At 39.9% G+C, this 12,011-nt stretch overlaps 1 protein-coding gene across 2 annotated transcripts in view; it reads right to left on the minus strand.

Moving 5' to 3' along the window:
* The window catches only part of pacsin1a (protein kinase C and casein kinase substrate in neurons 1a), a 68,867-nt gene extending 60,194 nt beyond the window's left edge, over nt 1-8,673 (minus strand). Inside the window, exon 1 of one of the 2 annotated variants that reach the window (XM_051880555.1) lies at nt 8,507-8,673. The gene's annotated coding sequence lies outside the window, so the exon portion shown is untranslated. Of the gene's footprint in view, nt 1-7,682; nt 7,934-8,506 lie in introns of those variants that run through there. The other variant, XM_051880558.1, reaches the window with a different exon arrangement.
* Between the last annotated feature and the right edge of the window lie 3,338 nt (nt 8,674-12,011).

The following is a 12,011-nucleotide window of genomic DNA, read 5'->3' on the forward strand; positions in this document are numbered from 1 at the left end:
ATTAATGTGCTTGGACACAGAGCTCTGTGAACAGCCAGCCTCTTTTGCAATGACCTTTTGTGTCTTGCCCTCCTTGTGCAAGGTGTCAATGGTCGTCTTTTGGACAACTGTCAAGTCAGCAGTCTTCCCCATGATTGTGTAGCCTACAGAACTAGACTGAGAGACCATTTAAAGGCCTTTGCAGGTGTTTTGAGTTAATTAGCTGATTAGAGTGTGGCACCAGGTGTCTTCAATATTGAACCTTTTCACAATATTCTAATTTTCTGAGATACTGAATTTGGGATTTTCCTTAGTTGTCAGTTATAATCATCAAAATTAAAAGAAATAAACATTTGAAATATATCAGTCTGTGTGTAATGAATGAATATAATATACAAGTTTCACTTTTTGAATGGAATTAGTGAAATAAATCAACTTTTTGATGATATTCTAATTATATGACCAGCACCTGTATGTCATAAACACAGGTAAATGCTGCATCAATTCTCTTTCTATAAAAAGATCAAACTCCTTCTGGGTACAGCGTGGAAAAATGCAAGTAATTTCATTTTTATACAGCCACAAAGAAAACATATCTTCTTATTTATCTTATGTTTTTAAACTAAATACTTTCCAGTATAATCAATAGAATCATCTGTTGGAACATTCAGTTAACAGGTGCTAGCCACATTATTATCCCTGTCTGTCTGAAATAAAATGATTTAATTTACAAATATCATGTATTACCCTTTCTGACTGTTATATCCATTCCAGGTTGTGAAGTTTCTGATCTACTAATTTAAATAATTGTTCAATTCTATTTTATACACATCCGTATATATAACTTTATAATAATATACACCGATCAGACATAACATTATGACCACTGACAGATGAAGTGAATAACACTGATTATCTCTTCATCACGGCACCTGTTAGTGGGTGGGATATATTAGGCAGCAAGTGAACATTTTGTCTTCAAAATTGATGCGTTAGAAGCAGGAAAAATGGGGAGTCATGTGACGTGCTCATGAACCTAGTCGCACTTGAGTAGAGCTCTGTACATTTGGCCCCTTTTTCTGTCGAGTTTTTGTTTTATTTTAAGTTTTATTCAATATTTGAACTTTACCAGATGGCACACAATTGAAAACAGCAGGATTTGTCGCCGTTGTCTTCTCCGAATAAGAAGAGATTTAAGACACTGATCAGAAGTGATGCCGTTGATAAAATGGCTAACACAGTAGCACGCTTTGAGGACATTCTAATGGTGCGTTCAAGTCATGTCGTAAAGATCGTATTCACGAGCTGAACACACATGAACGCCACCACAATGTCATAAATACAAATGGGAAGCTTGGGATTTTCTTTAAGCCCCAATCTATACGAGTTGGGGGCGTGTCAGTGAGAAACATGGCGGAATACCACAATACTTAAAGGTATTTAGCAGTGACATTGCCAGACTTTTCAATTTACAGCGAAGTAAGCTAATTGCCTGCACAAAATATGTTAGCGTTATCATATAACAATATAATAAGTAACCATAAGGTTTACTGCTTTATAAATTAATTAAAAGCATAAGAAAGCAAAACAGACCTGATGCACTTCTGTTTTTCATTTTCTAGAAGTAGAAGTGTATTTTTGTGTAATTAATTAAGAGAAGGTACACCGCCATCTTACTCCTACGAAAGTGACTTGAACGCACCTGCCGTCGTAAACACTAGGCTACTTCCACCTCGTAAAACGAACTTCCCAGGAGGACTTGAACGCACCATAAAAACCGAATTGACGGCGATGCGGAGTGAATTTGCTTCTCACATGTCAGTTGTGCAGTCGCCATGCTCTAAACTCGATCTTCTTACAGGTAAGATGCGAGAACAAAAGAAAGTAGTCGCAGATCATGATGTGCAATTAGCCGCGCTTGAACAACAGGTGGTGGATTTACAAGATCGCAACAGGCGCAGCAATCTGCGTCTGGTTGGATTGCCTGAAGGATCCGAAAAGGACGACCCTATGGGTTTTTTGAAAAGATCGCTGCCGACATGGCTCCGTTCTCTGGTGGGTAGGGAGACTGAAGTGGAACGAGCACATCGCCTATACACGAAGGTCTCTTCAGATTGCACTAAACCACGGGTTTTTCTCTTTAGGCTTTTGCGGTACACGGACAGGGAGCTCGGTGAAAACAACGCTGTCCTTCTTTCCAGACTTTTCTCCTATGACTGCAAAAAGAAGAAGTGCGTTTGCACCAATTCGTAGGGAAATGAGGGAAGCTGGCATCCAGAATTTCCTTCTTTATCCTGCAACACTGAAGGTCATTCTCAATCAGAGTGAACAAAAAACGCTGTCCTCCCCAGAGGAAGGGAGACATTATCTCAATTGACCCTTCACAAAGACCCGCCCCCCTTAGTTACTGTTGCTTTGTCCGACAAGCCATACCGATGTCACGCCACACAGAGTGACAAATACATCGCGGAGCAAAGAGGACACTGACAACACGTCGACAGACAAGACAGAGCAGGTTACTTATGATATAAACAAAGTCCCAGTTTTCAAAATGTGTATTTTTTTTTTTTTTAAGAAAAACTGCTTTGTGGCTCTTTAATGTGTCGTGAACCGATCATCTCTTCCTACTAGTTAATTTATAGCATCAAATAAACATGAATGAACATGAGAAGGAATGTTGTTTCAAACGCAGAAAGACATCAGTACACATCATTTTCAAGTTCAAGTCCACTGAGGTTAATCTTCTAACTCCTGATTGCTTTGTCGGACAAAATGGCGGATTCGGCCTTATGATTGGTTAGATCGCTTGTCAATCAAACTCCCAGCGAAGGGTCAATTGCCATTCAGCTACTAACCCTCTGTGAACTTCTACAGGACATGTTCTGTATTTAATCGAAGAAGAGATGCTCTAACTTGTCAGGTGATTGGTCTTTTATAAAGTGTTCACCTCACTTTATTTTTATATCACAAATATTGAAACTCTCAGTTCACACTGTATTTCTAATTTCGAGTTGGGTTGTGTGCTGGTTTCTGCCAGGTTGTAAATTTTTCTTTTATTTTTTGAAAAGTACTTATGTATTTATTTGAATTTGTTTATTTATTTGTTATATTTTATTTAGCACCCCCTGCTGGCCTCACCAACACTTCTTCCAGCAGCAACCTAGTTTTCCCAGAAGGTCTCCCATCCAGGTACTAACCAGGCTCAGCCCTGCTTAGCTTCAGTGGGCAACCAGTCTTGGGCTACAGGGTGATATGGCTGCTGATCTACATGAATCCATCCTCCTCTCCTAAGTGTAATCTCTGTCTTCAAGGATCTCTAGGCACATAATTGCACTTCTTTTGGGATTGTCCCTCTCTCTCACCTTTTTGGACACAGCTCTCACAGGACTTGTTGGACTCCACGACTCTTTTTTTTTTTTTTTTTTTTTGAATGATTTTGGGGACCTTCCATTATCCACTCAACAAAGATGTTTACTGTTAGCCACTCTCACAGCGGCAAAGAAAATGTTAGTCAACCGTTGGAATCCTCCTCACACAATGGACAGATGAATGTGGACAGTGTCTTTGTTGGACATTATTTCAATGGAACTCTCAACTTCTCGTATACATGGATACAATGTTACAACTGTGAATTTATGGCATGCTGCTTTTGATATTGTCTCAACTTTTTTAACATCTTTGTAAGGCTTTTTTTTATTTTTTATTAATTAATTAATTAATTTATTTTGTCTTCCTTCTGTGTTTGTATTATATTTCTATTTTCTTGAAGTCTACCAGGGGTGGGATGGTTTGGGATGGGTTCTAGATTTGTATAATTGTATTTCTTTGCCTTTAAAAAAAGAAGAAGAAAACTCAATAAATAGTTGTTAACAAAAAAGGAAAAATGGGCAAGCATAAGGATTTGAGCGAGTTTGACAAGGGCCAAATTGTGATGGCTAGACGACTGGGTCAGAGCATCTCCAAAACTGCAGCTCTTGTGAGATGTTCCCGGTCTGCAGTGGTCAGTATCTATCAAAAGTGGTCCAAGGAAGGAACATTGATGAACCGGCGACAGGGTCATGGGCGGCCAAGGCTCATTGATGCACGTAGGGAGCGAAGGCTGGCCCGTGTGGTCCGATCCAAAAGACGAGCTACTGTAGCTCAAATTGCTCAAGAAGTTAATGCTGGTTCTGATAGAAAGGTGTCAGAATACACAGTGCATTGCAGTTTGTTGCGTATAGGGGCTGCATAGCCACAGACCAGTCAGGGTGCCCATGCTGGAATGTGCTGAACAAACAAGTCCGATCCATGGAGGCCCCACCTCGCATCTTACAGGACTTAAAGGATCTGCTGCTAACATCTTGGTGCCAGATACCACAGCACACCTTCAGGGGTCTAGTGGAGTCCACACCTCGACGGGTCAGAGCTGTTTTGGCAGCAAAAGGGGGACCAACACAATATTAGGAAGGTGGTCATAATGTTATGCCTGATCGCTGTATATTAAGTCTATTATACCAAAGAATTTCCATTGTAAATAAATCAATTACTGTTGTCTTAACTGAAGTTTTAGTTGATTGCTGCATCCTACAGTGAACATTCTCATGCAGCTTTGATACTGAGCAAACTAATGCTATAAAAAGCCAAGACTGCCATGTCCATTTAATTGATGTAACTGATTATTAATAAAGCATACTTGGCATACTTAACATGCCATTCAGCAAACATTTCAAAGGCTTTGTGTGGTACTACAAATCTAAGAGCACAGCTAGTCTTTTATCTACATGTCATGAGACAATTGCCAGACACAAGTCCTCATTTGAGATTCACCCTGTGAATAAAGAGCTATTTCCTCTCAGTATAAAGCCGGGGTGAGGACATGTAAGGGTCAGCATGGGACTAGTGACCCAGACTGAAGGCTGGCACACCCAATCAAAGCTGCCAGAATGTAGCCTACTCATTGTTTGGAAATAAAACTGCATTTTGTTTAATACATTAGTGCATTGTCTATACAGTAAGTGCAACAGAAACACAATATAAACTTGATAATAAGTGTTTCTCAAACAAATATTGCATGGTTCGTGGAAAATCTTCATTGCCTATTAATTGTAATTGTATGGAAAACAGCTACCAGCATTCTTCAGAATCTCATTTTTTTGTGTCCCATGGAAGAAACTGATCAAATTAATGGTGACACTTAATAACCATGCCGTAAAGGAGCAACAAACACAACATCAGTGCAAATAGCTCAGTAAACAGCATAGCACAGTAGTTTGCATGAGTCATTCATGCTGCGGTGCATGCTGGGAACCACAGTCCTGCCACTGAAGAAAAGGAACTGACAGCTGCCTAAGGGATGCACTCAACTCTCAAAAGACATGAATGTAGCTCGTGTAAAAACGGAAGCAGTTCCACCTCCTCTACCCAAGAAGTCATCTGAATCTGTGACAACTAAAGTTACTTAGGAATATAATGAATAGGCCTTTTAACGTAGAAAACAGTTAACATAATTGTCAAATATTTAACAGGAAGACTGTCCCAGCATTTAGTGTATTCTCTGGTTGAGTTATTTAGCAGGTTTTTTTCTTTTCTTTTTTTCTTTCTTCCCTTTCCCCTTTTTTAATCTAATATTCAAGTGACCAAGCAGGTAATGGAAAGGGGTTTATTTTATTTATTTATTTATTTATTTATTTTTTCAGTCTGAAGAAGTGTGTGATGCTCATGTAAACAATACAATTATGGAGAAAAGCTGTTTGATGAACATTTAGACTTCCAAAAGTGCCTGAAGTTTAATTTTAACAAGATCCCCAATCATTTCAGTCTGATCATTGCATCACATCAACACATTATGTAAAGCAGCTTTACAAAGAGACTAATATTGAAGGATTAAAATGATATTTGAAATGACAGCAAACAGCAGCAGTGGGAAAATAAATGCAGATTACAAAATATAACTTAACTATGATCTAAAGTCTAGCCTCAAAGACTGAATCTGACAAAAAAACTGCTTCATTAACTGCTGCAGAAAGACATAATACATATTACAATGACGCTGATGTTGAACGTCTGAGAAGACAATGCCATGTAGTGTGAGAAGGGGGAAAAGGAAGCAAAGTACAGCCTATATACTGCTTGTTCAGTGGCTACAATTACTGTCTACATATAACAGACAGGAGTGTTATGAAGGAAGCTTCATTCTGTTGTAGATAGTGTGGTGTGGTGTAATGGTTAAAGCTCACAACCGGAAGATCCCAGCAAGGGACAAGCCATTTTGCCCTTGAGCGAGACACATAACCCCGGGTTACTCCAGAAGGACTAAAGCTGAGAGTTCATGGCGTTCATGAAAATCATGGAAAAAATCCATCCACCCTGATGGAGTAGTGATGAATTTGATAATTGCACATATTTCTCCCATCTCTTCTTCTTCTTCAATTAGGCTTTTGAAATAAAAGATGAGCTATAAAATGTTCTAATTGTCTTGGACTGACATATTGAAAGCTTTACACTCTTCATTAGCTTGAAGCTTCTATATAAAATCATTCATAAGTCTAAAAGATAAAATCTCGGATCCATTAATTTACTGTTGGCTTTGTTGGATCGCTATACATCTACCCAAATTATGGCTCAGTTGACATCAGCTCTATTTAATGACATATTAAGTCAAATAATCACCTTCCAACAGAACACAAAACATAATTAAACTCTAAATGGGAAAAGCTTATTTCCTCTCTGTTGCATTTTAATACAACTGCAAATGCAGGCAAACAGGAAAATAATGATATAATGCACTAACCTGACATGTCTCATAATGCCACACAGAACGTTTGCAATGTGTCAGAAAATTCAACAAACCTTTGATTTTGAAAATTTCTTATTTTTAATTTAATTTAATTTATTTATTTATTTTTTTGCGTCTTTTAATGTTTAATGCCAGAAATTTTGGCTGGTGAGAAAGCTAGAAAGTTTATTTTTACAACATTCATGAAAATATGAATGGGAATGTAAATACTAGCTAAAAGACATTTTCTAAACACTTAATATCATATATTAGACATGGATGCATCACTTTTAAAGATAAAGAGGACTTAACTGGTTTCAGCACCGCGGACAGCAACCAACACAAAAGCTACCATCCAGAATTGTAAGAAACAGTTCAAAACTGGATATGAATATTTCCAGAGGCAAAGACAAATCACACTGCAAGTAGGCCTATGTGATAAATATAACTGAGCAACAATTGATTTGAAAAAAAGATTAAAGATCTAACATTACTGTTTTTTAACCTCATGGAAATAATTCCATATTTAAATGAACCGATAATATATATTTTTAAATATTACCACTCGAGGACTCGTCGCTTTATCGAAATGATATACGTGTATGAAAGAGCATAATATTTACAACCAAAAAAAGAGCCCGTTGCCTGATAGACTGTATGTGGTCATCTGAAAGAATGAAGCAGTGTGATTGGCTACCAAAATATGATCTGTATAAACATGCAATGGATGACGCAAGGGGGCGCGTCAAAGTCCATCAAAATCTTCTGTAGATTTGCAGTCTTTGAGGAGGTTCTGATCGTTACACACAAGCTTTTGCCACTATATAGGATAATCATGTGTAGGGATAAAGCTTTTCGTGTATTAAGAGAGTTAAGGAGACATGCCGATTCAAAACATAAATTATCACAGCTTATAATCAAAATAAAAGCACAAATGCATTCCTCTTACTGTGTGGTAAATATCTCAGCTGTCGCTGTTTCTGTCATGGTTCAGGCTTTTCTTCATCGATGACTGTCAAGTGTTGTTGTTGTTGCTAGCAGTTACGTAACGACCAGTTGAGATGCCTTCCTTGAATCGTGTTATTTTCCGACAGGTTTTACAGCAAACGTGCCTGATGCTTTTTTTCATTTTCATCGAATATTGGATAAAATAATCCCAAGCAGACTGATATTTCTATAGTTCATATTTGATAGCCTACCTCTGGTGATATTTTCTTGTTTTGTTTATCACTCCTCTCCATCTGCCTTTTAATGTTTGATGTTTATAACGTTAGAAATAATTAAAGCCATCCTGATTATGAACATGGCCTTGATCTGATTTTTCTTTGGCTACAAATGATTTATTTGTGCTGTAGGCTATTCAACTAGACCTTTCTTTTCGTGAAATCCCCGATATTTCATTCACGACAGTGACGTTTTATTTAAAACAAGCCTATTTACTCGCTGGATGGATATCTTGAATGTATTATTTCAATATATAATACCAACAAGTAAGGTCAGTAAAGCTATAACGACGCACCGTTAACGTGGCTGAATCGCTCGCTATATTTATTTTATTTTCTTCGCATGGACACGTCGGCATTTAACATGATATCGTGCCATGATGTGCATGAAATACACCGCAAACAAGCACGAAAAAAAACGGATATTTTGGGTATAAAAGGAAGAGAGGTCTGAACAGAAACACTTCTACACAGAGCAATACCCAGTTAAAATATGCACCATACAATAATATTCACCATGCTGTAACATGAAAATAAGATTGTTTCCTACCGAAAATGACGTATGAGCGCCGTGCGGTTTTCTCGTTCGCAGTGATAGAAGGTGACCCCGCGCGCCCGTGTCCCTCCGCATCCACCAGATCACGATGTACGCAGCGATGTGCTCGCGCACTCTCCGCCGGTGGGGGATGGTCCAACCGGAGCTGTCATTCACATACGACAGGGAACCACCGCGATCCTTGACGCCTTTTTCAAGGATGTGAGGAAAAAATACGCGCCTGATGCTTCTACAAACCTATCCGTATTTGAGTAGAAATGTATTATTTCTGAATGGTTTTGTTTCCTCTATATCCCAGTGATACAATCTATTCATACTTTATCTTTTTATGCTTTATTCATTTTTGCTGTCAGTCAGATATTACAGTATTATTTTTAGATAACAGTAGACTGATACCTCCAGAAGAGAGCATGTCATCTTGCATCTTCCTCTTCTGGAGTCTTTAGATTTCAGTCTAATAGTAACCAAGTAAATTCAAGAGCATAGAGGCCTTTGTGTATTTGGTTATATAGTGATACACCCTCAGGTTGGCCAAACTTTTAACAGTTATATAATCTGTGCTCAAAGGATATAAATATTACGTAAAACACCTTAAATACAGTGATGTCTGAAAAGACTGAAGAAGACTGAAAAGTACTCTTTCATCACATTGCATCTTTCTTCTAAAGCATTAAATTAATCTTCACCACCTGATTCACAAATGGATATGTGGGAGTATTGCCAGGTAATGCACTGAACATTTCTCTATAACTGAGGCTGTTACAATTCACAGTGTTCATTGTCCTCTACATACTGACCAGGGAATATTTAAAAATATTTTAAAGGGGACCTATTACGCCCCATTTTACAAGATGTAAAATAAGTCTCTGATGTCCCCAGAGTGTGTATGTGAAGTTTTAGCTCAAAATACCCCACAGATAATTTTTTATAGCATGTTAAAATTGGCACTTTTTTTGGAGTTGAGCAAAAACGCGCCATTTCAGTGTGTGCCCTTTAAATGCAAATGAGCTGCTGCGCTCGGCCTAAGAGGGCAGAGCTTCAAGAGCTCGTTCTCTGGTGTCAGGATTCAGTCAGGACGCACTATAATGTCAGAAACTGCGAATATATGCTGCATGGAGATAGAACAGGTATAGTTTAGTTCCATTACGGTATAATGTCTTCTTGTTTTTATCCACTATATTACTACAAGCCTGTTGTACCGGACCCCGTTCGATTTACCGATGAGTTTTATGACGGTTATTGTACTTCACACAAAAAATGAAGCGTCCGTTTTCACTCTAGAAAATCACTGTAAGAGCTTAATAAAACACAGTGCAAGTGTGCATTAAAATATTATCCATAAACTTCCTTGCATTATCATCAACATACATAGCGAATTACACAGAAACACTCGTTACAACTAACAGTAAACAAATATATAAAGACCTTATGCCTTTTCGGGTGGTGCTTAATAAACTGGTACACTTTATATCTGTAAATCAACTACGATAAACTGTAATAAAGTGCTCTCACCTTCATTAGTGCTGTATCCAGTATCACTCTGCAGGCTGTAAGCTGGATCACGAACAGCACTGATCTATCCTTGAGTAACAATTTTTTAGCACAACCTCTGCTTTGTATTGTCCCTTTGTATTGACATTCGTTCACAAAGTCCGGTGTGAATTGATTCGTGCAGACATAAACGAATTTCAGTAGAGTTGAGGGAGCATTTTCTTTGAAAACAAAATTAATCCACCTCGTCTTCAGCGGCTCAGATATCAGGAGAAAATGGAGAGAGCTATGTGGATTAATCCATCCAGCTACAGAACACCTAAAACGCTTGGGAGACATTCTCGTCAGTGCAGCAATGGCGGACTGTAAAACTGGCTGTGAACTCGCTGCGGCGGTTCTATGTTAAAACTGCAGTGTCTGTCAACATTCGTGGGCGGGGCCTGTGGCTAATGTGACGTCACACTGCCAGCGATCTGGAAACGGCTTGTTCCCTTTCGATACTTCACTCATACTGCGTATGGGGAAAAACTCCTTTTTTCTTCGATACTGAAGCCTTTTTCAATAACGCAGTGTAACTGCACAGCCATTGGTTCAAACTGGAAAACTCTCTGAACCAATGACGGCACGGCGGAGCTGCGCGAGCCTATGGTGATGCAGCACGCCAAAGCCTGCCAAAATGGGTGGGGCGTCTGGCTATATAAGCATTTCGTCATAGGATTTCAGATCTTTCTCCTTCATCGACAACGATGCTTTCTTCGCTGGACTCTGAGACTGAATGCCTTCTCTCGACTGCTGGAACAGCTCGCTTCTCGCCGTTGAAGAGGCAACGCAGCGGACCAGCTGAGACTCGCGACTGCTCTCCCCTGACTTAGCTGAGACTCATGATACATATTCAATCTGATAGAGTGCATTTCTCTGGTGTTTGTTGTAATGCCGAATCTCTCAGCGCGTCGCTTGCAGGTCCCGCCCCCGCAAGCCGCGTTCATTGAGAAATATGACATGACGCTCTTCCTCGACTCGGGTGAGACCCACATTTATATTCAATTTGATAGAGCATATTTCTGCTGTGTTTTCTGAGTTTCTCAACGCGGCGCTTGCCGGTTCAGCCCCACAAGCCGTGTTCACTGAGAAATATGACATGACGCTCTTCCCCGTCTCGGGTGAGACCTATGTTATATATATATTCAGTTGATATAGCATATTTCTGCCGTGTTTGCTGACTTTCTCAGCACGTCGCTTGCCGGTTTCGTCCCGCAAGCCGCGTTCATTGAGAATGAGCGGTCTCACAATGAGAGCACAAGAGCATATTTTATTGGTGTTTTTCTTAAAATGCCGAGCCTCTCAGCACGTCGCTTGCCGGCCCCGCCCCTGCAAGCTGCGCTCACTGAAAAAACGAGCTCAATGCTCACTTATGCTCAGCTGAACATGACATATGCTCTCTGTTTATTATGCTGGATCTCTGTACGCATTGCTTGCTGGCTCCGCCCCCGCAAGCCACGTTCATTGAGAAAGAGCGGTCTCACTTCTGACACCGCTCAGCTGAATATGACATGACGCTCTCCCCTGACCCAGGTGGGACTCATGATGTATATTCAATCTGAAGGAGCGTATTTCTGCTGTTTGCTGAGTTCCTCAGTGTGTCGCTTGCCGGTTTCACCCCACAAGCCGCGTTCATTGAGAATGAGCGTTCTCACTATGAGAACGCAAGAGCATATTTTTCCGACGTTTGTTTTTAAAATGCCGAGCCTCTCAGCGCATCGCTTGCCGGCCCAGCCCCTGCAAGCCGCATTCATTGAGGACGAACGCTCTCTGAGAGAGCAAGCTCAATGCTCATTTATGCTCAGCTGGACATGACATATGCTCTCATGTTTATTGTGCTGGACCTCTGTGCGTGTCGCTTGCTGGTCCCGCCCCGCAAGCCGCGTTTATTGAGGAAGAGCGGTCTCACTTCTGACACTGCTCAGCTGAATATGGCATGACGCTCTCCCCTGACTCAGGTGGTACTCAT

This window comes from Ctenopharyngodon idella, chromosome 22, assembly GCF_019924925.1.
Source record: "Ctenopharyngodon idella isolate HZGC_01 chromosome 22, HZGC01, whole genome shotgun sequence".
In the NCBI taxonomy this organism is placed as follows: Eukaryota; Metazoa; Chordata; class Actinopteri; order Cypriniformes; family Xenocyprididae; genus Ctenopharyngodon; species Ctenopharyngodon idella.